A 24,804-nucleotide genomic window follows, 5' to 3' on the forward strand; every position below is an offset into this window, starting at 1 on the left:
ACTGTCACTGTGAGGTTAGACTCCCTGTCTCCGAAGCTTGGGGAAATACATTTTTGTGATTTGTAAACAATATATTGTATTTTGTCACAGTGGCCCAAACAGATTAAGATGGGTCTGCATACCCAATGGAATATTATTCAGCTTTCAAGAAAAGAAATCCTGGCACCTGCCACAACACAGATAATTCTAAGGATATTATGAAAAAGTCAAACATTGTATGATTCTATTTATCTGAGATACCTAGAGAAGTTAAACTAATAGACAAAAAGTTGTGTTTTCAGGGGTTGAAGGCAGAGCTGAGGGGAAGAGGAAATATGGAATTTCTGTTTAATGATCGTGAAATTTCAGTACTAGATTGCATGAACAGTAATGTGAGCGTACCTAAAGCTCTAACGTTCAAAATGACTATAAATAATAAATGATCCGATGAGAACTCTTTAGATTTGAGTCTCCGCACTACCACTTCCTAAGAACTATGCTGACAGCTTGTGTTAAGCTATCCCAAACATGCCTCAGGCAGCATGATGTGTCTGCAGTACACCCAGCTCGGTAGAATACTGATTGAGAGCTGCTGTCTTCTAAGACACGTTCATTCCCAGGGTCGTGTCTTCATAAGCACAGAAGCACAGGCTCAGCACCAAACTGCAGCCATCAACTAGAGTCGAGAATGCCTGACCACATCTTCTGTGAGGACTTTGCACCTGCAGTCCCCGTCAGCTCTACCTTGGAAATCCCCTTTTTAATGCATGATTTAACACAGGCTTTGGATTTTAAATGGCTGTTCCACCTAAAGGCCTCACATTTGGATTTGTTTAACTTCAGGTTAAGCATGTGCAATTTTCAGTCTAATAATGTCCCCAGTGTCTCACAGGACAGCACTCACCCTGAGACACTCTCATGAACTCAGAGACGTTGTAGAATACCAATTGAGAGAGCTGCTGTCTTCTAAGACACGTTCATTTCAAGGATTCTCTGATTTCGTACCACAAATGCAACAAGGGAGAATACAGGCCATTGTGGACCCGATCTCAGCTCCCGATTCATCTCCCACCCCCAGCCCTGGCCTCCTATGACCCCAAATGTGGAATTGTCTATTTCAGCTCAGAAGTCTCGAGCCTTGATCTTTCTCCCTCCTCAACACTGCCTTCTAGCCAGGCATTTTCAGTGTGGCCACCAGCTCTGGATGTTAGCCTATTATGTGCTCTCAATTTTTAGAGACATCATCTGATGCCTCTGGTAATCATTGTGCATCCAAGGCTCTGCCAGGCCTTCAGGCTTCCCTCAGAGCAGCACAGACCCACCTTGACTTGTAGCGACAAAGCCTCAGACTCCCCCAAACCAGGATGTCTGTCTGAAGAGGAAAGGGGGGGGGGAACCCACAACCAAGGGGCTATGATCATCTCAATAAGTGAGGCCCACTAGACACAACCTGGCAAGTATCTCCAGGCTCTGTGAGACACAAACCACAGAGCTGGGCCAGGGACCCTCAGAATCAGGGTATGACGGAAGAAAGGAAATAGAGTCTGAAATGCAGGAATGTTCTCCAGTTCTGGGTGACAGAACTTGCTAAAACAGGCATGCAGATAGAAAGACAAACACAAGCTCTTCTTACTCTCAAACCTGGAAAGAAAAGAAAAAGAAAAAGAACTAGAAACAAGTCACATAATCCTCTCCACTTCTTAAGGCAGAGGAGGAGGAGGATGTCTCATTAGCACCCAGTGCACAGCATCCGCTCTCTTAAGAACAGAGAGCTGCATGTAAATGGACAAATGTGGGGGTGACTGCCCTATTCTATCCCCATCTTCACTTGAAGCCAAAACAATGGCTCAAGTCCTAGCACTGTTCCTGTTTGTGTTCTGCCCTTGAGCAGGTGTTTGCTCTCCCTAGAACCTTAGTCTTCACTATGCAATGGTGTCCATAATTACAGCTTACCAAGCAAGAGACACTGAATGGCCTCATAGAAGACCCAGCTCGTAGACCAAAGCTAATTAATGTCAGCCATTAAATGGCAGGAAATGCAATCTCCCCTTCAAACAGCTTACCCCATTGCAGCCGCCTCCAGCTCCTCATGATGACTGAGTGCCTGAATATGGCTGATAGGAAAGATACCTTTGGAGAATACAAAACACACACTGGGGGCCTGGGAAAAGGGCTCAGCTGGAAAAGTTCTTGTCACGAGAACCTGAGCCTGGATCCCTAGCACCCGGTGCAGTGGCACATGCCTATCACCCCAGAGTAGGCAGAGACAGTAGGACCACAGGACCTTGTTGGACAGCAAGTCTAGCCAATGAGTAAACTCTGGGTTCAATAAGAAAGCCCCCATCTCAAAAAGTAAGGTGGTTGGGTAATGGTGCACACCTTTAATCCCAGTACTCAGAAGGCAGTGGCAGATTCATCTCCAGGTTCAAGGCCAGCCTCGTCTACAGAGCAAGATCCAGGACAGCCAGGGCTACACAGAGAAACCCTTTCTCAAAAACAAAAAGAAAGAAAGAAAGTGAAGAGCTATTGAGGAAGGAAGACACATGACAATGGCAACCTCTGCACATTTGACTATACACACACACACACACACACACACACACACAGTCAAACACACACAGACACAAACATACACACACAGACAGACAAACACCCACAGGCACACACACACGGACAAACACACACACACACACTCACAGACACACACACATATACTAGGAGTGTGTGAGTTTTAATAAAACCACAAAAAGACATCTTGTTACTATGTTTTAAAATACTATGAAAATTGTATTGGATGTTGCATTACTACATTATTAAAATGTCTCAAGTTCTTTTTGCATCTCTTAGTGTGGCTAGTGGGGCATTTTAAATTGCATACTATGTATGGTTTTGTCCCCAGTCAGTGTTGGTCTAGATGGACCACAAAACACAGGAAATCAGTAACAAACACAAAAGCGTCACAGAACAGAAAGTCATGAGCAGGTTGTAGCACTTCATGGCTGCTTGCTGGCTGAGAGATTTATTAGCACACAACTCCTGTCAAGCCTTGAAAGGCAAACTGGCTACGCTCCCCCAAGCCTCTTCTCATCAGAGGAGCCAGCAAGCATTCAGAATTGTGCACAGCTCTCGGGAAAATCCAACTGAACACTCCCTCATCTTTTTTTTTTTTTTCAAAAAAAATAATCTAAGGTTCAGAGAGGCTTGGGATTCAGCCAAGATCACACAGCACGTCATATATTAGTCAGGGTTTTCCATTGCTAATTTTAGACCCCGTCAAAGCTTTTTATAAAGATTCCCAAATCAACTTCTGTAACATTTCTGACATACATTAGACAGATGAGAAACTGAGACCCTGACGTGACAAAAAAGACTAATGTGTGGCATCCATGGGAGTAGGCATAACCCTGTCCTTTTGTCCCCTGCTTTCCTCCCGGTCCAGGTTTCCTCCTCAGATTGGACGCACTGCCCTGCTTGTGTGCCCTCCCAGTCTTGATGGGGAAGAATGGCCCACGGGCATTCTTCCACCTAAGTAATAACGGAACCACACTGATCCTTTCTTCAAGGTCCAGGGGCACTGTTTCCCCTCTGCCCTGGCATTGCTTGGAAATGTTGCTTTGGGATAACGGAATGCAAAACACCTCGGCTGCAATTTTCAAATCAGAAACAGCCTCTAAATCCTCACTTAGTGCAGAGCAGGAGGCCTTGGGAGGATCAGGAGAGCCTCGGGCCGCTCCTCCCTTGAGAAGCAAAGCTTAGAGGGATATGGAGATCACTGATCTAGTGAGTGTGTAGATGGTGTCAAGCCAGGATCCCATAATTCAGATGAATGAGGTCCAGCTTTACTTCTCTGTCATTCCGTCTAACACGGGAGCTGTGAGAGACTGGATAACCAGGCAGGAGAGCACGGGACCACACCAGGGACTCAGGGTAGAAAATCACAATCCAAGCAGGTTTCCTAGAGGAGCAGTCCCACTGAGGTCTCAGAAAATTGCAAAAGCATTGTAGGTTATTCCTGGCAGGAAAGTGAGACCATACCAACCTCTGAGGACATGAGACCTGGCCTGGATGCTCCTTCCTGGGGCTCTCCCAGGCTCTCCTTAAGCCCAGCTGTTTCAGCAGCCTTGGTAACTCTCTACCTCTTGTGGAATCTTCAAACTATAATACAAACACCCCAGGAAGTTAGCTAGGCAAACATCACCACATTCCCTCTACAGACCAGGAATGCCACCCTTGGGCAAGTTAGTGTCCTGATTGATGTATTCCAGCAATATCAGGAACACTGTCCAAACTGAACAAAGGGCTCTGTGTTCTGCAACTCAGCTCTGCCTGGTCCTCACAGCTCATTAGCCAGGCATGGGAGGCCGTGATTTTGTAGACCGCCCTTAGTTAGTACCAGGTACCACTCATGTGGCACTTTACATATGTGACAGTGCCCTGTGGCTCTGATTTCAGGACCTTTATTTTATCTCCATAGAACTTATCTTCCCTCTCACACTGAGAAGCACGGTGCAGCACACACACACACACACACACACACACACACACACACACACTAAATGCTCAGTAGACTAACAGGCAAACCAATACAGATGTTACAAGAGAAGGCTCTATTAGAAAAGGAATTTCAAATACCACTGTCACCATGTTAATCCAGAGGTCTTCCCCAGCAGGGCTAGCCCCACTTATTGTTACCATGGTTTTTTGAGACAGGGTTTCTCTATGTAGCCCTGGCTGTCCTTGAACTAGCACTGTAAACCAGGCTGGCCTCAAACTCACAGAGCTCTGCCTGCCTCTTCCTCCTACGTGCTAGGATAAAGGCATGCACCACCACACCCAGCTTCACTAAGCCATTCTTAACTGAGATACACAAGCATAATAAATACACCAAACTTCAAAGGCTTAGCCCAAAACATGTTGAATGCATGTTGAAATGATAATGTTAGACATGTTGGGTTAAATAAGTATTATTGGTAAATTCATTTCACCTACCTTTTATTTTTAATAGTATGGCTACTAGAAATATTTTAAGGAACAAAGATGGCTCAGGTGACTTTGTATCACGCTGACCTGTATGTAGAGAGGTTTAATCTGAAAGGGAAAGGATGTGAAGAATCTTCCAGAGTGAGCCCGATTCACAGGAGACTGGGCCTATTCTAAACATCCATCCTGTGTGTGCCTTCATTTTTCTGTAGAATTCCGTAGTTTATCCTTCCATCTGTCCAACATGATTATGATTCTTTTCATTATCTCCCACCTCCAACTAATCCAAGATTTTCAAAACACACCTCAGGAGCAGCCTTTACCCACGCCCCCTCATTCCTGCATAGACATTAGCAGATCTGCCCAGCTGTGAACCGTTGGGTTCAACCAACCGCCGCCTTACCAGTCATGGCACTAATCATGCTGGTCCCCCAACAGTTACAGGGTGATCCCCCAACAGTTACAGGGTGGTCCCCCAACAGTTACAGGGTGTTCCCCCAACAGTTACAGGGTGTTCCCCCAACAGTTACAGGGTGGTCTCCCTTCAGTTACAGGGTGGTCCCCCAACAGTTACAGGGTGGTCCCCTAACAGTTACAGGGTGGTCCCCCAACAGTTACAGGGTGGTCTCCCTTCAGTTACAGGGTGGTCCCCCAACAGTTACAGGGTGGTCCCCCAACAGTTACAGGGTAGTCCCCCAGTAGTTATAGGGTGTAGTAACTGGGCATGTAAAGAGACTCTCATGTCTGACGACTCCATTTTCCTTCTTTCTGGTGTACACCGATTCTCTTCTTTGTGATTTGTTCCTTTTGAGACTTCTTTCCATGACTTTAGTGGGGCTGTAGTCACATGATTTTTATGCCAGGCACCTGAAGAGTTCTTAGTAGATAATTAATTCTTCTCCATGCTAAACCAAGTCTCCTGCCCTTCATAAAGTCTCCAAGATCTCAATGGACCCCACCCTCCTCCCATTTCCCAGCTTGAGCTACATATACAGTGAGATAAGTTACATATGACCTTTTCTAGTGGTTTTCTCAGTATGCATCCTTCATTCCCTTTAGTCCTGTTGCTGTAATAAACATTATGACCAAGGCAGAGAGAGTTTCCTTTGGTCTACTGTTCCTGAGGGATAAGGGCCCATGATGGTGGGGTGCTGGGATAGTAACTGCAGCAAGAAGCTGTGAGCCCTGTCTTCAAACCACAAGCATGGAGCAGAGAGAGCAAACTGAAAGTGGAAGGAGGACTTTTAGCTCTGAAGACCCTGAGTGAGGGCCTTCCATCAGGAAGAACCTCCCCATACAGCACCATAAACTGGGACCAAGTAGTTGAATACAGGAGCCTGTGAGGGACATTCTCATTCAAACCACTACGGCTAGAGTTTGTATTTTGAATGTCCCCCAACAAAGGCTCATGGCTTAGAGGCCTGGTTCTTAGCTTGGTGCTACAGGAAGGGGACGGAAGCCTTAAGGAGAGCCTACTGCTGGGCAGGGGGTTGGGGTGGCGGGGACATTACCTGCAAGTCACTGGGAGTTTACCCTTGAAAGGAGTGCTGGTACTTCAGCCACTTTTCCTTTTCTCTATGAGGATTAGTTTTGTTTTGCCGTACACTCCTGGGCTGCCTCACCCCAGGCCTAAAGGCAACAGGGCAAACCCACCATGGGTCTGAACATTCAAAACTGTCATCCAAAACAGCCCTGGTTTCATTTGAACAACATTTGTGTGCAGGTGGTACAGAGCTCTGGATCTTTCTTCTTTTTTCTTTTCTTTTTCTTTCTTCTCTCTTTCTTTCCTCCTTCCTTCCTTCCTTCCTTCCTTCCTTCCTTCCTTCCTTCCTTCCTCCCTCCCTCCCTCCCTCCCTCCCTCTCTCTCTCTCTCTCTCTCTCTCTTTCTTTCTTTCCTTTTTTCTTTCTTTTTTATTTACTTATTTTGAGACAGGGCCTCTCTGTATAGCCCTGACTCTCCTAGAACTCACTATGTAGACCAGGCTGACCTTGAACTCACAGAGATCTGCCTGCTTCTGCTTCTGAGTGCTGGGATTAAAGGCGTATGCCACCATGCCTCACGGATTTGGAATTCCTTACTAAGAATTCTGTGTTTTACCTCCCCTCGGGGCTTACCTAAGATGTAAACACTGGGAACCCAGGCTACAGGCATCATCCACTGTGTTGAAAGCTGAAGCTGGACCTAACTGCATTTGATGCTTTGAGAACGGGAGTGCATTTATATGTCTTGTATCTACTGTCCTTCCCCAGCCAGGTAAGCTGTAAAACTTCAGCGAAGACTGATGAGCTCTTACATCAGCTCTTATATCTGCTTGGCCTGAAGGCTTCTGATTTTGTGCTGGAGAACAGATCCAACTATCTATGGATCCAATACCAAGAGGCCTCTTACACAAGACTTTCCCAGAGAGACTACTCTAGCCTCAGTAGGGACCTCAAAGGGTGCTCAGGGCGAGACTGCAGCATCAGATAATTTGGATCCCGGGCAAGGGGAATGGAACAGACTAAAACTCATGAAACCAAAGAGTCAGTCCAGTTCCCAGTCCTTAGAAGAAATCCCCCAGCACCACAACCCCTGATGTTGTGATTGTCCAGAGTCCTCAGTTGCAGTAGATGAGTCTATCCATGCAGGGCTGAGTTCAAGACTCAGAACCTCCCTCCATTTATGTGTTAACAGGAAGGTGGTGTGGACACAGGGCCAGAATATCCTTTCCACAGCAGACTCAAAGTCACTTAACAGTGACTGGTCCTGGGACATTGATGTGACTTCATCCCAAATTCTGAGGATGCCAGGACCATGCCACTGTCCTGCTAATGGGACATACAGAATTTCTACACTCCTGAAGCCTGGTCTCTCTGAAGCCTTTATTTAAGAAGGTTGGGATCGCTTCAGTAGTGTGAGTTTGCTGATGTGTGTGGTACACACCTCTCTAAAGCATTTGAAGGATGTGTTTATGGTTTTTATTATCCTCACAGGCCTTTCTACTGAGCTTACATTTTTCTAACATTTTATTGGAAGTAAAAAAAAAAAAAAAAAAAAAAAAAAAAGATCCATGAATGTGCAGTATATAATCACTGACATGTTCAGGAGGTATGGGGAACATTAAAGGCACTGTTAGGATTTGATGACAGCTGCCAAGAATCTTTTTTTTTAAGAGTCACAAATGAGATAAAGACAAAATAATGAAGACAACATAAATGAAAAAAAAAAGAAAAACCAAAAACCTGGCATAGACAAGAGGCAGGTGTTTCCCCTGCTGGAGCTAATGATCTACGGAGTCTGCTGCTGCTGCTGGAAACTGTGCAGATTTCCAGAAGCCTGGGGCTCAGAAGCTGGGGAGCCCCCCCCCCATGTCCATTCCTACCTATACATTATTTCGCAGGATCATATCCTGGCTTGGAAAGCCCTCTCTCCCATGTTTCCAGTTGTTAGAATCCCTGCCAATCTTCCAAGCCTAAGCTAGAGCCCCCTTCATCCCCAAAAGACTGCCTTACTTCTGTACCTCTTCCCTCACCCCACACCCGGACTGCACCTGGCTCACCCTGTCTCCTACTCTGTCCTGGATTGCTTGGCCAGCAACGGAGCATTCCCTGGCTCCACAGCCAGGAACTCTGTTAGGTCAGGGAAATATCAGTTGTGCTCTTACACACTGGAGCTCAGCACTATGGTTTGAATATCTCTGCCAGGACTCATGTTAGAATTTAATCACCATTGTGAAGAACTAGGCAGTGTAGGATATATGAGTTAGTAAGTCATGGGGGCTCTCCCCCTCTGAATGGATGTCTCCATTTATAGATTAATAGGTGGATGGATAGGTCATCTTGAGACCACAGAAAACCAAAAGCTAGTTTGATTCTGTCTCTTGTGTGTGTCTCTCCCACCATATGATGCCCTGGGACTAAGACTCTACAGATACTCTCCACCTACAAGAAGGCCTTCCCTGGATGTAGTCTCTCAGCTATGGACCTCCCAACCTCTATCACTGTGAGATGAGTAAGCCTTTATTCTCTATAAATTGACAGTCTCTGATGTTTAGCCATAGCAACAAAAAAAAAAATATACCTAGACTCTCAGTGAGTCAATAGACCAGGCCTTGCAGGTACTGCAGCCTCTACTATTGATTATTCTCCAACTACCCTCTCTTCCAGAAGTGTTTCATTCTGAAACTTTGAGTCAAATTGTTGTTTGTGATACATCCAGACTGTTTTCTCAATGGAGGCACCCAAGGGAGCAGAATCATAAAAGCTGTGTACAGAGAACGTCCATTTGTGTCTCTCACTTCACCCTCTCATCTTACTCTTGACATGCCTGATGTTATACCACTAGGGAATAGTGGGGGTGGGTGGGGGCAGAAAAGCAAGGGAGAAGGGTTAGTTAGTGCTAGTTAGTTAGCCTGATTCCAGGTCCCATGGTGCAGAACTCAGATGCTCCAGGAAGCAAACCACAGGGGTATAATTCCTCCTCAATACCCTTTCCCTTGCCCTGGGTTGAGGCAGGACTGGAAGGCAAAGAATATGTTCTGTGGATCCAGACCCCATCCCCTTCTCTAGAAGCAAAAGCTAGCCACACAGAGAGGGAGAGACTCTGAGGTCTGGTGAAGGATTGAGTACCTGGTGGTCAGAACCAGAGGATGGGTTCAGGAACACTAACTTATCTGTGCCTAAGACCTCACCTTCTGCCTAGACTGCTCCCTGAGACCCTAGTCCCACAGTTCCCCAAAGCAGGCAGACCAAGCCAACAGTGGGGGGTATTTGACACTCCAGTTTTGGAAGCCCCTCACTGAAGCATCCATTTGTGAGCTGGAACATTCCTCCAAGTTCTCAAGCACAGCTGGGAACCCACAAATACCACTGTTTGGGAGGAAGACACTTAATGGTGGGAACAACGCTTAGTACACAGAACCATTCTGCACAGAAGACAGACGAGATTTCCTCAACTTTTCTCTCACTAAAGGTACTCGTGTCTGCCCCGGGGCTGGTCTCTGCCCAATGGTGCCCATCAACCCTTCTCACTGCCCAGAAAACTGCCACTTCAGGCTTCTCTCCTCGGTAATGGCAGGGTGGCTTATTCTCCTATGGATTTAGCTAGCAGAGTTGGCCCTTGGGAAGCACCTGAGTATTGGCTGCCATGCAAAATCCTATCTGGACTTTCCATTAACAAACCTCTTTTAGGTACAACCGAGGGCCTTGAGAGGCCTGGAACCAGCACTGCAGAAGAGAGGGAGGGTACACAGCCTATTGTGCTGCTGCTGCTGCTGGATTCCCAGCCCCATCTCCCATGCACTGAGGCCACATCCAGTAACAGTGTCTGCATGCTAAGCACCCAAGAATCTCCTGTGACCTCAGCATGGAAAAAGGGCACACCCTCAGTCTCTGTGCACTTCCCCTGAGGACCCAAGTACCATGTCACTGCTGTCCCAAGACCACAGTGTTAACCACTACCGTAGAACAAGGCATGAAGGGACTCTTCTGCATTGTCTCAGTATGTCCCTATGACCCGGCACAGTGCTTTGCACAGTGGAAGTGGTTAAGAACCACTGGCTTGTTTTGTGTGTGTCTTGATGCCTCTGTGGCCATCTGGCATGTAACCTTGTCGGCCCTGAAGTTGAGAAGCCTGTTACCTTATGCACCTCAGCAACCAAGGAAACCACTCAGCCTACAGCCTCCTGTAGACATGGCATAAGCTGGAGGGCAGAAGCAGAGCCCATCACAGTTAAGCCCTGTCATGCCCAACATTAGTAACTGGTCCAAAATAAGGAGTGAGGCAGAGGGTAGCTGGAGAAGGCAGGGCAGTGCAGTTCAGAGACAGCTGCCACAGCCTTCCATAGCCTATCAAACCTTCCATCTTCTTGCTGTTGCTCCTGTTTCCTCCCCACCAAAACCCCTCTGCCATCTCTTCATCTAGAGTTCTGATTTTCTTTCCAGTATCTTTTGCTCTGTCTTCATCTTTTAAAATATCTTGAACAAAGACAAGGCACCTTGCTAAGTGCAGAGCTTTAGTGGCACCTCTATTTGAGAACAAGGCTCTGCAGACCCCAGGTAATGTCTCCTCCCAATGTGTGGCCTCTATTGCACCTGCTCAGATTTACAAAGAACTCTTCCATCCCAAGGCTTTCTTTAATTTGGCTCATGATGTACCCCAAACATTAGACCCCTCCAGACGTCTATCTTGTATACCCCAGGGGCTTTTTTTTCATAGAGAATTCTCTCTTCAGGAGCAACTACAGTACTCTCTCTGTTAGACCAAGTCATTAGGAGGAAATGCTAAGACAGCAGAATAGAATTAGATCAATTTATTATTTTCTTAGATTAAAAAAAAAGTAGAACTAGAAAAGGAAGTCTAGACTTATGCAAATTAATTAAGGATCCAGATATTAAATGAAAGAACACTACCATAAAGTCTGGAAATATTTTTATTTTACTAATTTTTATTTTAGAATGATTCTAGATTTGCAGAAGTTGAGAGAAGAGTGAAGAGAGTTCCTATGTACCTTTCTGTAGGGATGGTTCTGATGCTAAGGTCTTGTGCGACTGGCCAGGAAGAACGACGCTGCAACAGGATCCTTCCGCACACATTTATTGGGAGAGCTTGATTGCAGAGGCGAAGTGACCCCAAGCCCAGAACTGGTGCTGCTTATATAGGCCTAGGAGAGGCGTTCTCTCTTATCTGATTGGTTAACTTGCCTCTCATCTGATTGGTTAACTTGCCTCTCATCTGATTGGTTAACTTGTCTCTCATCTGATTGGTTAACTTTGGTTAATTCTCAAAACCTCATCTTGGCAAAAGAACCTTTACTGCCTATGTATGTGTGGTGGCCAGCAGTAGCCAACTGCCACTCTGCAACGGCTTCCCACATCAAGGTCCTGTTCCCCTATTGGTTCTTGATATGTCAGTAAAGAAGCCATGAGCCAATTGTTGATCAGAAGGAATAGGCAGGGATTCTAGGTTCCTGCAGGCCAGAGACAGACACAGAAGAGAAAGGGAGAGTTCAATATGCTTTGGAGGGGTAAAAGCCCACCAGCCATGTGAGATCTCAGGCAGAGTAGCCACAGGCCGCTTCTACAGGCAGGACATTGGGGATGCTGAGCTAGAACTGAAAGTGATCAACTGAAGTTGAGTACAGATTTAGGGTGCTGAGCTGGGAGTTCTGGGTAGGGCACACTAGTCAAGGTAGATTGGGGGTGCCCAGCAATTGTGTCACTAAGGCAAGTTGAAATTGAACAACTGTGTGTGTGTCTGTGTTTTTCATCTGCAGATCCAATATTCTCTGAGTAGGGGCTGATAGCGCAGTCCAGTTCAGGTGGCTGGAGCTTAGGTGGGGTAGCAAATGTTCCTAGCAACACAGTGTTTCTCTTTCTGGCTATCTTACTAACCAGACAATGCTGAAGGCCCATGTTCTTGTTAGGGCTGTGGCCTTCTCCAGATAAATAACATATTATGGTTTATAGGCAAATGTACTCCAACTCAGGCATCGAAGGCTTGGTTACCAGAGGCGGGGGGGGGGGGGGTCGGTGGGGTGGGGGGGTTGATAGAGAGGTGCTTAGATCCTTAGGGATCTTGTGAGAGCCAAAGTTATGTTTTCATTACTGTGCCTAAGAGATCAATGAAAAAAAACCACCTCTAACCTGTAAACCCCTGACCAAGGACAAATACTTCGTGAGATGCTGAAAGCTGTTGTTTGGGGGAGATAACAAATCACATGTTTTAACTCCCCTAAGCAAGTTTGTGTGACTCAACTGCACCGAATATGTGGAGGGAGGACATTCATGAGGGAGGTACAAAAGCAGGAAGTATCTCAGAATATATGCTTGCCCCTGATTGGACACGATGGGGAATATGGTAGTCTAGTGCTTTTGTCTTCTTAAGCCTCTGAAAACGTGACTCATCACTATTTCCTGGGAATCCCAGAATGGAGCTGTCCACGGTCCATCATCCTGGCCAGTATTTATTTAATTAAAGCTTACTTCAAATTTGGCTCAACATTGTGAAAGTGACTTATTCCCTCCTGGTGGGATTAACAGTCTGCTTTAGTCAATGGATCAAACCCATGATGGCGTTGTAATCTCCACTCACTTACTCCCTGTCTGCCATAATGGTTCTCCCTCTCCCCGATACCTAAAAGCAGTGAATCTGCCAAACCTCTGAAACCCTGAGCCAAAATACAGCTTCCCACCTTCACATGGTTTCAGGTAGTCGTCAAAGGAAGAGCTAGCAGAGGACCTTAGCAACCTCAGCGCTGCTCTCTCCTCAAGCATGCTTGCCTGCTTGGCTGGGAGGAGGGCTAAACCCTCTCCAGAGTCCCTCCTGTTGACTTCCTACTGTTTGCCATGCAGTCCAGACTGGAATCTGACTGACAAGGAGCAAGAGAAGACATTGTCCAAGGTCTGCAGCAACTACAAGGTTACATCTTCATATTGTATCTCCTCTCGCCTTACCTCAGAGATCGAGTTTAAAGAAATTGAGCCTGAGCAGCTCCACCAGGGGGTGTTTTCAAGGTACTCTCAGCTTGTTAGCATATCTTAGGTTATGATAGAATGTTTGATCTTAAAATTTTCAGTTTGAGTTTCTAACTTAAGTTGCATTTTTAAACATTGCTTTAAAAAAAAATCACTAAATGAATTTTGGCTTGAGATAAGACAGAATTTCCAATAATTTCTTAAATAGTCTGAAACACACTTCTTCCATTTCCTATTACCTATGTGAAGTAGTATTCTGAATATTGACGATTACAAAATAAAAATATTGATCAACTCTGAAAACTGTTGAATATTCTCTACATCCAGCAGTATCAAATATTCAGCCAAGACGTGACCTTTACATGAAAACAAACAAGGACATCTGGCTAATTAGTATGTAAATTTGCTTTTAATTGCTTTAGAATAAATTTCTTTATGATTGTGGTGATTTAAATGAGAAATGGCCTCCATAGGCTCCTATGATTGAAAACTTAGTCCCCAGTTGGCAGAACAGTTTGGGAAGGATTAGGGGGCATGACCTTGTTGGAGGAGGCCTGTCACTGATGGTGGGTTTTGATTTCCAAACCCTCATGTGATTCCGAGTTCTCATTCTCTCTCTCCCTGCCTTGTGGTTGTGGATCTCAGCTGTCCCTTTATTCCACTGTCATGAACTGTAACCCTCTAAATCCATAAGCCAAATTAAATACTTTCTTTTATAACTTGCCTTGGTCTTAGTGTTTTATTTCAGCAATAGAAAAATAACCAAGACAATGATTTATTTTCAGTAAATGATTTATTTGCATATACCTGGGGCCTCGTGCAATGTTCTTAGGTGAAAAGGGTTCATAAGTGGAGAAAGCTGAGGAATCCCTGACTAGAAGGCAGGGCAGGTAGAAGAATCAAAATGCAGAGGCAAGGAAATCTGCTCTGTGATTGGCAGGTCTTGAGGACATCCCCTCCCGTCCACATGTGACTAGCTACATAGTGTAAAGGTATCCCCTCAGAGTGCTGAGTGGAAAGGTGAAGGCCAGGGTGAGCTACTCCTTACTCCAAGGCCTTCTCCACACAAAACTGGCTTGTCCAGCAACCCTAAGCCAGCCCTAGGCTATGCCTACTATGTGCCCACCATAGATGGGAGGTAGGGAGATATTCAACATGCTTGGATATCTTCTTGACACTCCCCACTCCATCCTTCCCAGAGACATAACAGCACACCCAGATGTGATGTGATGTGTCAACACCTTCCACCCCCTCAAACCCTCACGGGATGACAAAACAAAGAGAAGCAACAGGGCCTGTGTCTGGCTGGCTCTGGTCTGCTCTTCAGAGGAGGCCTGGTTTATTTGTTTTGCTGAGCTGGCCAGCTGCAAGCTGTTTGGTTTGGGGCTGGGGGATTAGTACTGTTTTTCTTTAGGCATTTGATGGAGTCAGGTGAGAGGAAGGCTTCCCAGTTTAGGACACCCAGAATGTGGGCTCTTGCCTCCCATCTCTCCCTACTGATGCTTAGAATTCCTCTCACTCCAACCAAGGTGGAGGAGACTTTTCAAGGGAGGGTGATTCCTGGATACACAGCAAGAAGTCCAGTCTGCCTCTAGGTGAAAAGACCTCTACCCTGGGGCTCTATCCCCACCGCCACCCTCACCTCCCCAAGCCCATCACCCCCCCACCCCCCACCTGATATCCTAGTGGAAGTCTTTGTCTCAAGGCAAACAGGCAAAAGAACAACAGTTCCTCTCTCAGGCTACTGAGTTTCCAGGGCTGTCAAAGGCAGATCCTCAGCACTGCAGGACTTGCAATGAGCGGGATGGGGGGAAGGGGGGGCTCAAAGCCTCTTTGTTCTTAAATTCATAATTACTACTACCCGTGATACCAATTCCCCAGTGTGATAAGGGCTACACACTTAATTCTAACTTAGATGATCAAAAGTTCTTTCAGGGCGGACACATTTTTCCACAATCCAAAGAACTGGATGAAAGTAATCAAAACCGTACCTGTTGGATGCCGAAGCTGATGGACAGCCAGGGGGTAAATGGAGAACTGAGTGGCACCTATCTGTTACTGCAGGCGCTTCACAGCTAGACTAATCTTTCTGTTCAATCGTCAACAAATACTTTTGTTGCCATGTGCTAGCCGTAGCTTTAGGTCCCTGGCATTCATGAACAAAACGAAAAGTCAAAAGTCCTTGTCCTCGTGGAGCTAATATGCAAGTGTTGGAAACCCAAGGTAATAAACATTTGAGAATAAATAAATATGCATACAGGACGCCAGAGTGGGAGGATTACCATGGAAACAGAATCGGGTATAGCACATACGGATAGCACAGAAGATGCAGACATGGCAACACTGAGCAAAGGCTTGAGAGGGGAGGGGGAGAAAGCAGGAGAGTGGGAGGGAGGGAGGGAGGGGATCATGGGAATGGCTGGGGACCAATCCCCACGGTGTTGAGGAGCTACAAGCAGATCTGTGGTTGGCATGGAGTTGACAGAGGTAGGGTAGAAGAGGAGTTTGGAGTTTGGAGGTGGAGTTGGGTGGCCCAGCTGGATAAAGTCTCCCATAAAACCTCAGGGATATGAAGAGCAACTAGAAGATCTAAAGAGGAATGAAGAATGCCATGATCTGTTGTATTCTGTGTGTGTGTGTGTGTGTGTGTGTGTGTGTGTGTGTGTGTGTGTTTCTCTCTCTCTCTAACAGTCATGGGTCCAGATGAACATCGATACGGTCCCAGCCAGGGTGGTAACCATGGGGGTGATGAGCCTGGGCAACTAGAAGACTGGAACTGCACCAATCAAGACAGTGATGGTTGTGGATGAAGACTCAGCCTTAAAGGACCAAGGAAATGAAAAAGGCCAGCAAAGAAGGCTGAGAAGCAGCAGTTCCAGAGACTGAAAACAAAGAGACCATTGTTCTGAGGGCACGGGAGAAAACAGCCCCAGAGGGAAGGACGTCCTGTGTGAAACACAGTCAAGGCGACCCAGGCCCAGAAACACATGATGACAAAGGCATGATGGGCGCAGAGACAAAAGGCTGAATGAGTCTGCCTAAGAGACATGGGAGGAGACAAGGTGTAAAAGTGAAACACAGAGAACTTTCTAGAGCAGTTTTGTGACATTGGGAGCACACAAGAAAGTTTTGGGTAAAGTGAGGCCAGAAGAAGGCATTTTTAAAGCTACAAGTCACAATCCCATGTATGTAGGCTGATAGGGATGATGGAGGAGGAAGATGTAGGAGAGAGTAGGAAATGGGGCAGCAGTGATGTCCTTGGCCAGCTGAGACAGGACGGGTGGCACACAGGTGGAGAGGTCGGCTTTGCAGAAGCACGTAGCAAGTTCATCCCTGATATTGTCAAGAAAACAGAGGACACAAGGGTGGGTGGTGGTGGGAGGAGGAATGTGTTCTGCCCATGAAGACAGGAAGGGAAGCAGGGTCACCCATCAGGAGGAATGATGAAGAGGAAGGTGTTAGGGGTCTGAAGGGAGAAGTGAAGGTATAGTCTGTCTCTTGGCGAGTGGGAGGGTGATGTGCTCAGGCCATAGAGTGTGACAACCCGTGGGCATGATCTGGATGAGAACATTCAACACTGTCATGGTGTCCCCCTGACTTCCAAACAAGCATGGATTAAAAGAAAGAGTGGACTCGACCATGGGTGTGGTTTTACAAGATGAGGGGAACAGAGGCGTCAAAGGGACATGGAGAGGAGCGGTCATAATAACTGGTCACTGATGGTAAGTTTCACTCTAGAAGGAAGGGTTTCTGGCTCAGTAAGTGGGAACATGTGAGGTCTTTTGCTTTGCCAGCACTGAGCTGTGGATGGAAAAAGTTTGAGCCTCGTTGCTTGGAGCCATCATTAACTCAGGGGCTCTCTGATGACTTCATGGAGGTGACCTGCCTCCTGAACCTGCTCTCCTAATCAGCTCGCCAAGAGACAGGATACAGCATATGGGTTGGCAGAGGAACAGAGGTGAGATGCTGTCATAGTTTATTAAACTTGCCATTGGGCCACCATGGAGAACCCCATTTGTTTAAAAAAAAAAAAAAGAGCTTTCCTGCCTCATCAGCCAGTCTGCCTCAGCAGGAGTAACTCCAACAGCTGCCTGGACCTTGGCCAGGCTTCTTACTCCCTCCATTGAACTGAAGGAGCGCCACCATGCGGTTGTCTGTCCTGACTTTCTGTAATGGTTGACCACCCACCCAGCCTGACAGCCCCACCTCCATTCAGTCCTCTGAGTTCCTAAAGATGACAGAAGCTCTGTCCCTGGCTTCTAGGACCAAGTCCTTGGCTGCTCTGCTTTGGTCAGCCTCCACTCGTCCTTACCTACCTGATCCTCATCAGAGATGTGGACGGCCGTTGGCTGCAAGCCTCATTCTTCCACATGCAGACCCAGTATGTATTGGTTCAGCCTCATCTACCCACTGGCTGGCAAGTTCTAGAATCAACGACCATAACAAGGGCAGTAAATACCACAGGGAAACACTGCGAAGATAAGATCCTGCTCTCCTCGACATGCGGCTGCTAGTCAGTCTTCTTTCTCCTTCTTTTCCCATGTATGCATATGTATGGGGGTGTGTGTGAAATATGGATATGTGTATGTGCACACACACATGCAGGACAGAAGTTGATCTTAGGTGTCATACTTCACTGCTGCTCACCAGCGTGTTTACTGGGCACAGAGGCCACTGTTCTGTTGGCTTGTTGACCAGCGTGCTCTGAGTACCCTGTTTCCCTTGGCGTTCCCCATCCTCATCAAATCCCACAGTTCCCGGATTTCAAGTAGGCTGCCATGCCTACGAAGCACTCATGTTAACCCTGGAGACCCAGACTCCAGTGCTTAAACCTGAGTATCAATTTGCCAGGCCCTTAGGTGTTGAAGTCTGAAGAATGAGCACAAGTCTCTCTTCCACATCATCTCACTTAATTCCCCCAACAACCCTGAGTGAAAGCGGACCCTGCCCTAACTTTACAGACGAGGAAAGCAGGATGACAAAGAACCACAGAGCTAACTCATGGTCAAAATAAAAGCCAATACTGTTCGCCTTTGAAACCCACTATGGGAGAAGCAAAGTCACTCTGGACGCATGTAAGACAGAGCCAGAAGTTAAAGCCAAAGTTCGCATTCAGTGTGACATAGAACTGGGAAGCCTGTGGCTCCAGGAAATGTCTTTGACTCCCCCAGCATTGGGAAGCAAGTCCAGTGGTTAAAGGGCCAACTCCTCAGATAGCGTTGCCTCAGGGATGCCAACTGACCAGCTAGGACTCTGGAGACAGGTTCAGAAACTCCTCTCACTAGCGACCATCCTCACAGCACATCCCATGTGTTCAGGAGCGTGACTCGGACACTAAGCAGAGGCTCGGAAGCTGTTAGTCTCCCAGAGACCACCAGCTGAAGCCACGTGTCAGCCACTTCCTTACTGATAGAACCCCTGCTTACACTTTAGAGGAGTGACCGTTTCCTAAGTTCTGAGCAAGAGGAGGGTACCAGAATAGCATGCTCTCTCCTATATCCACTTAACTGCATGCGACTTTGCTTCCCAGAGCATTTGACAAAGTCTGGAGACGTTCTTCACGGTCACTTCCAGAAGCTGTGATTCCTGTTATCTAGAAGGTGGATTCTAGAGGCGTGGCACAAGCTATGCTGTACAAAACAGCCCCTTACACAAAAGAGTTGCTTGGCACAAGTGTCATCAGTGCCAAAGCTGAAAGAGTCCATTCTAGGCCATGCCCTAAAAAGGGCTGCTTGCTGCCTCCTCTGGTCCTTTCCTCTTCTCCTCAGTGCTGCAAGGTGAGATGAGAGTATTCTGTGTAGATTAACTTATCAGCAGGAAGTACAGGCTTGATGGCAGCCCCTCTGTGAAAAGGCATGAGTGTTGGAGTTTAGTCCTCAGCTCATGGATCCAGTCACCGAGTGCTCATTAGACTTGGAGAACTCTGATGTGACTGGGGGATGAAGTCACAAATTCCTAATTTGATAAGTGGAGGAAATCTTAGACCAGATCTGGCTAGAGGAAGCAGGTCACTTGGGATATGCCTCTGTCTCTGGTCCCTTGTCTTTCCACTGCTCTGTCATATGTCCTTGTCACCATGGTAGTCTACCCCACCTCAGGTAAAAAGCAATGGGGCCACATGGTTTCGGGCTGAAAGGTCTGAAACTGTGAGCCAGAGTAAATCACTCCTCCCTTATACTGCATCATCGTCTAGCCTGTCCGAATGATGGCAGGCTAGGGCATACACCTGGGCATGTCAGGGTCCTCACAGCAGCCCTGCCCGCTGGCCTCTGCGATGGCCAGTGATGAAAAATGATCTTCCTTGCTTGGAGTCTGCACATACTAGTCCTCAGTTATAACACCTGAGGCTTCTCTACTTGGCAAAGGCCAGTCTGCAGGTGCACTTCTGTTTGCCCGTGTCCTAACTGAGGAAGTAGGATTTAGGATAGCAGCAATGTGCAAATCTCTAAATGGCTTCTAGAGCCATCTAGCAGTCCCTGCCCTTTGGCTCCCTCTCCCAGACCATCCGGTAATTGTCCGAGAAGGTCTTTTATCCTGGGTGCAATCAGACTTCAGATGAGAGTGACTCGGTGTAATTTCTTTCCTCCTATTCTTTTTCTTCCTCCTTCTCTCAGCAATACCTCATGGCATGCAGAATAGCACCTCTCACCAATATCTGCATCCCAAGTCTTTAGATCTTAGTAATTCCTAGCACTTGAAAGCAGGCCCTGCGAATGAGGAGCTAGACCCCCTCAGAGGAGCTAGCTCTTACTCAGGGATGCCAGCTGACCACTAGGGCAGGGCTTCTCAGTCAGTGGGTTGCCTTTCACAGGGATCACCTGAGACTATAAAAAAAAACAGATATTACAATTCATAACAGTAGTAACAAAAATAATTTTATCGTTGGGAGTCACTACAACATGAGAAATATATTAAAGGTCTCAGCATTAAGAATGTTGAGAACCGGGGGCTGGAGAGATGGCTCAGCAGTTAAGAGCATCTAGCTGCTTTTCCAGAGGATCCAGGTTCAATTCCCAGCACCCACATGGCAGCTCACAGATGTCTGTAATCCAAGATCTGAAACTTTCATACAGACATACATGTAGGCAAAATACCAATGCACATTAAAAAAGAAGGTTGAGAATCATTGGTCTAGAGCTCTAGAGCTTTGGAGAAGGGTTCCGAAATGCCTGCCATCAGTGGCCATCCTCGGGCTCCCTCATTGCACAGCCACTGTGTGCTCTTGGCATCTGAGCACGGTTCATATTTTGTCAGTCCAACTGCCTGCGACAGGCACAGACACCACCTAAAAGTCGTGACTGTGTTATGTTTCCCAGAAAACATAACTGTAGATTGTCCAGGTAAGCCCCAAATCATCACAAATGTGCTTGAAAGTGAAAGATAGAAGCAAGAGAAGAGGTCAAAGGACGCAGCGTGAAAAAGACTTGACTGGTAATTGCTGATATTGAAGATCAAAGGGGCCACAAGCTAAGGGTTGCAGAGGGCTTCTGGGAACTGGGGAAGCAGAAGGCACTCACTATTTCCAGAGTTTCTCCAAGGAATCGGTCCTACTGACAGCTTGATCGTGACCTCACAAAAGTAGAAGAAAGCCATTTGTGAGGCACCAAATATAACTTATTACAGAAACCATAGGAGAGAAGATTCACTGGATACCCCTTCCGCTACACACACACACACACACACACACACACACACACACACACACACACAGAGTTTGTTTTAGTCTTGTTTCCTGGTAGTTTCTGGGGTCCTATTTCCTTGTCAAGGTCTGTGTGTGTATGGAGGAGACACCAAAACTGAACTGGTGTATGTCCATATATCCGCATGTCCGCATGTCTGCATGTCCTCATGTCCGCATGTCTGAGGCCTCTGCAAAAGCCCTACCAGCAGACAGGAGCTAACACTAGAGAGCAGAAACTGCTCTCACTCACCCGACAAAAGAATGGGGTGCAGCGAGTCACAGGTTGAGGACCAAGTCTTCTTAAGATGTGCTTTCTGAACCACACTGCGTGGTCCCTGGGGTTCTGCAATGAGTCTTTCTGCCTGCTCCTGTGGAAGGCCATCACGGGGATCGCCTACTTCTGCAGGGTTGGGCCACTCCTCAAAGGTGCTCAGTCCAAAGCCGAGGGGACCAGTCGGTATGAGCTAAATGGAGGTGGAATTAGCCAACCCTCTAATTCCAAAGTGTTTAGCTTTGGAGCACAAAAAGTTAAACACCTTCTTGCAACACATTGTAAACATGTCAGTGTGTTTAACATGTTACCCGTGTTCTGTTCTCCTGCCCATGTGTTTAGAAAAGAAACAGGTTATGATGTTTAACTAGTAAATGGATGTATGTGCTCATAGCAGCTAACACTTTTTAAACACTTGTGGATGCTTAAAATTATGATGTGTTTAAGATTCGAACACGTTTGCTTTTCTACACTCTTAATCCAATGAGCGCTGGCTGCCCTCTTCCCCGCTCACAGGGCTCGTCCATCCACCTCGCTAGACCTGGTCTGCAACGACTCCCTCCAGCTGCTGACAGACCTTCTTCTCTCTCTTAGCATTTCCATGCATGCACGGACATCGTCAAGAAGAGGATAGTTAACAGTCGTTCTTCAGGGGATGTCTAGAATCCTGTTTAAAAGGGTCTTCCTGGAACCCTCGATGGGGCCTTACCAACTCCACTATATGATTCAGGAAATGAAAAACAAAAGGCCTCAAGTCCCCTGCAGGTCACACAGTGTGTGAGCAGGAGTGTGAGCAGGAGCAGGGTAGGGGTGAGGTCGGACCTCCAGGTGCTAGGCAGGCTTCGCATGCACACTTACTTGTCTTTCCACACTAGCATCCAGAAAAAGGTGTGACACTTAGCTTCGATGTGTGAACTCACACTGCATAGTGCCCTCCTGGGAAAGGGCAGGAGTGGGTGCCTACTCTTTCCTTTGCTCCTCTGCGTCCTCTCACCTCGGAGCTCTGTCTTCTCCTCTCTGTGCACTCTAGGTATCTCCCCACTTGTCCCCCTGCCCTCTCTTGTTTGTCCATTCTTCATCGGTTCTCTTACCTCTAGGTCTGCCATTACATATGACCCTAGCCACCCTTGTTTCTTGTTAGTGTCTACAGCACCTTGGCCCCCTTTCCATGCCTGGTATTTCCTGTTCTGGGGCATTTAAACTGCTGTTCCCGGGGCCTGAAAACCCATTCCTCTCTTGGTTCTCTCCCACAGACACTTTTGAATAGCAGAGCATCAGGAAAGCTTTTAGCCCAGGTCAGATGGCCCTTTTCTATGGTCCTAGCCTAACACCCCATGCAGCCTCCCCTAGTAGCACCTAATTACCGTTTATTTAGGTTGGTTTCCACCTCTGAGCTCAGTTTCCAAGGAGAGCTGGTCTGTGGCTGTCTTGTTCACCATCGCATCCCAGTACCCAGTGCCTGACACATAGTTAGCACCTAATGAACGAGTGTCCGATGGCCAGCGGGACTTCCAGCTATCCTGTTAATCTTGAAGGAATGGAAAGAAAGGTCGCATTATGTGTTGGGGGCTGTGAGCATAGTTTCCCACCTGGTGCAAGCTGTTTAATTTCTCCAACTCTCAGCCTGGCAGCAGGCCAGGTGGGAGCTAGCTCAACTCAGCAAATGTTTATGAAGCTGGCCAAGCGGAGGGGAACTCTGCTGGACACACTGGGGGTTGGGGGGTGACGCAGACAAGAACAGACCTGAGGTGTTTGGAGCAGCTTAGAGTCACCTGGGAGAGGCAGTGATACTGGGTGGGTGGACTGGAGCGACAGTGGGGAGATGGACCCCCAAAGCCCATGCAGTACTGAAGGGGGGCAGGCTGTGAGCAGGAAGAGATGGGTGAGAGTCAGGCACTAGTGCAGATTCACACTGAGAAAAATACCTGACAGAGGCACACTGAGGTTGGATTCAGGCTGTCACACAGTCAAGAAACGGATGAATGCTGATTCTCAGGCCCCAGCCCATTGGCTGCCGTTGCCCACATGTAACTGGATCTTCCTTACACAGTTGAATTTATCTGAAAACACCACAGATGTGCTTAGATGTGTACCTCCTACGTGATTCTAAATCTAGTCAAGTTGGGGATGAAGACCAACATCTCAGGGTGATTGACTCGAAGCGGGTAACCAGCTAAGTAATAGCAATTATTCGAGTGTCATGGCAGGTGAAAAAGCAAGACAGAAGCTGGGCAGCATGTCTATAATTCGAGCACTCCTACCAGGACATGTGAGGACAGAGACAGAAGAGTCCCCGAAAGCTAGCTAGCCTGGCATAAGCAGTGAGAAACAAGATGGAAGATGAAGCCCTGCACCACGATTAACCTCTGAGCTCACAAGTGCCCTGATCTGTCTGCAGCTACATTCACAGTATCCAGGCATGCACACAGGCATGGACACATACATGGGCACACACAAGCACACAGGGACACATACACACAGAGATTTTAAAAGAGGAAGGCACGGGATGGGGTGGAGGGTGAGATCAGGAAATGGTTAAAGACGCAGCAACTTATGAGATATAAAGGTAAGGGATGGGGAAAGAAGCCCCACAAGAATGTCAAGGATGCAAGCCTGAAACACAGGGACCTAAAAGCAGGAGTAGTGAGGGCCAAGAGAAGTGGCGCAGGTCAGACAGGCTCACTGCTAAGCCACGACAAAGCCACACCAACAGCATGAGAGGCAACAGGAAATGCAGGTCTCGAAACCGGAACCTGGGTTGATGCCTCCACACCTACAAACAAACAAAAGGCGCTTACGAAGAAGCAGACAGTCTGGAATGTACCGGCCACCGTGTGCACAAAGGGCATGGCGGTGCATATGTCTATTACCAGAACGGATACACATTTTGTCGTCTCAATTCAGGATGAAAAAATTGTATCTAGTTGCTTTTTCTCTCTGCCTGATTTCCTGAGAATGAAACCAAGCCATGAGCAAGCCCAGTAAGGCACTAGACTAAGATGGACCAGCTTGAGGGCCTGGAGGTACAAAGGAGTCAAAGAATCTCACTCATGAAGGACAGGGGGACAAGGGAGGCATGGCTGAGCTCTCTTACTGTCTAGGGAAACTGATTTTAAAAAAGCATTTCTGCCTCCACAGTGATGACCCCCATCACAGCATAGGTCCTCACACCTAAGCAAGGTGCACACACACACACACACACACACACACACACACACACACACACGAATGCAGAGATGCATCTGGACTTCAAGTCTCGAGTCTCACAGCAGTCTGTGATTTGGCTAATGGGCATCCTGCATGTAGACAATACACTTGTGACCAGTGAGTGAGCCCCAGACCTGCTACTAGCAAATCTGCCAGGTGAATGTTAGTGGGTGAGACCCAGGTAAGAGAGTGGAATGGACTCAGGAAGAGAATCTTGCAGCAGCAGGAAGTG

The 24,804-nt window shown here is 47.2% G+C and overlaps 1 long non-coding RNA gene across 5 annotated transcripts in view; it reads right to left on the reverse strand.

Annotated features, from left to right (window-relative positions):
* Positions 1 to 24,804, reverse strand: part of Gm30117 — a 66,427-nt gene that overhangs the window by 36,342 nt on the left and 5,281 nt on the right. For 3 of the 5 annotated variants that reach the window (XR_877085.1, XR_877084.1, XR_877083.1), the window contains exons 2-4: positions 23,291 to 23,425; positions 22,730 to 22,893; positions 17,730 to 17,837 (exon numbers count right to left, since the gene is read on the reverse strand). This is a non-coding gene — a long non-coding RNA (predicted gene, 30117). The remainder of the gene's footprint in view (positions 1 to 17,729; positions 17,838 to 22,729; positions 22,894 to 23,290; positions 23,426 to 24,804) is intronic. The other 2 variants (XR_877086.1, XR_003952245.1) reach the window with 2 other exon arrangements.

The sequence above is a fragment of the Mus musculus genome, chromosome 17 (assembly GCF_000001635.26).
Source record: "Mus musculus strain C57BL/6J chromosome 17, GRCm38.p6 C57BL/6J".
NCBI classification, from domain to species: domain Eukaryota; kingdom Metazoa; phylum Chordata; class Mammalia; order Rodentia; family Muridae; genus Mus; species Mus musculus.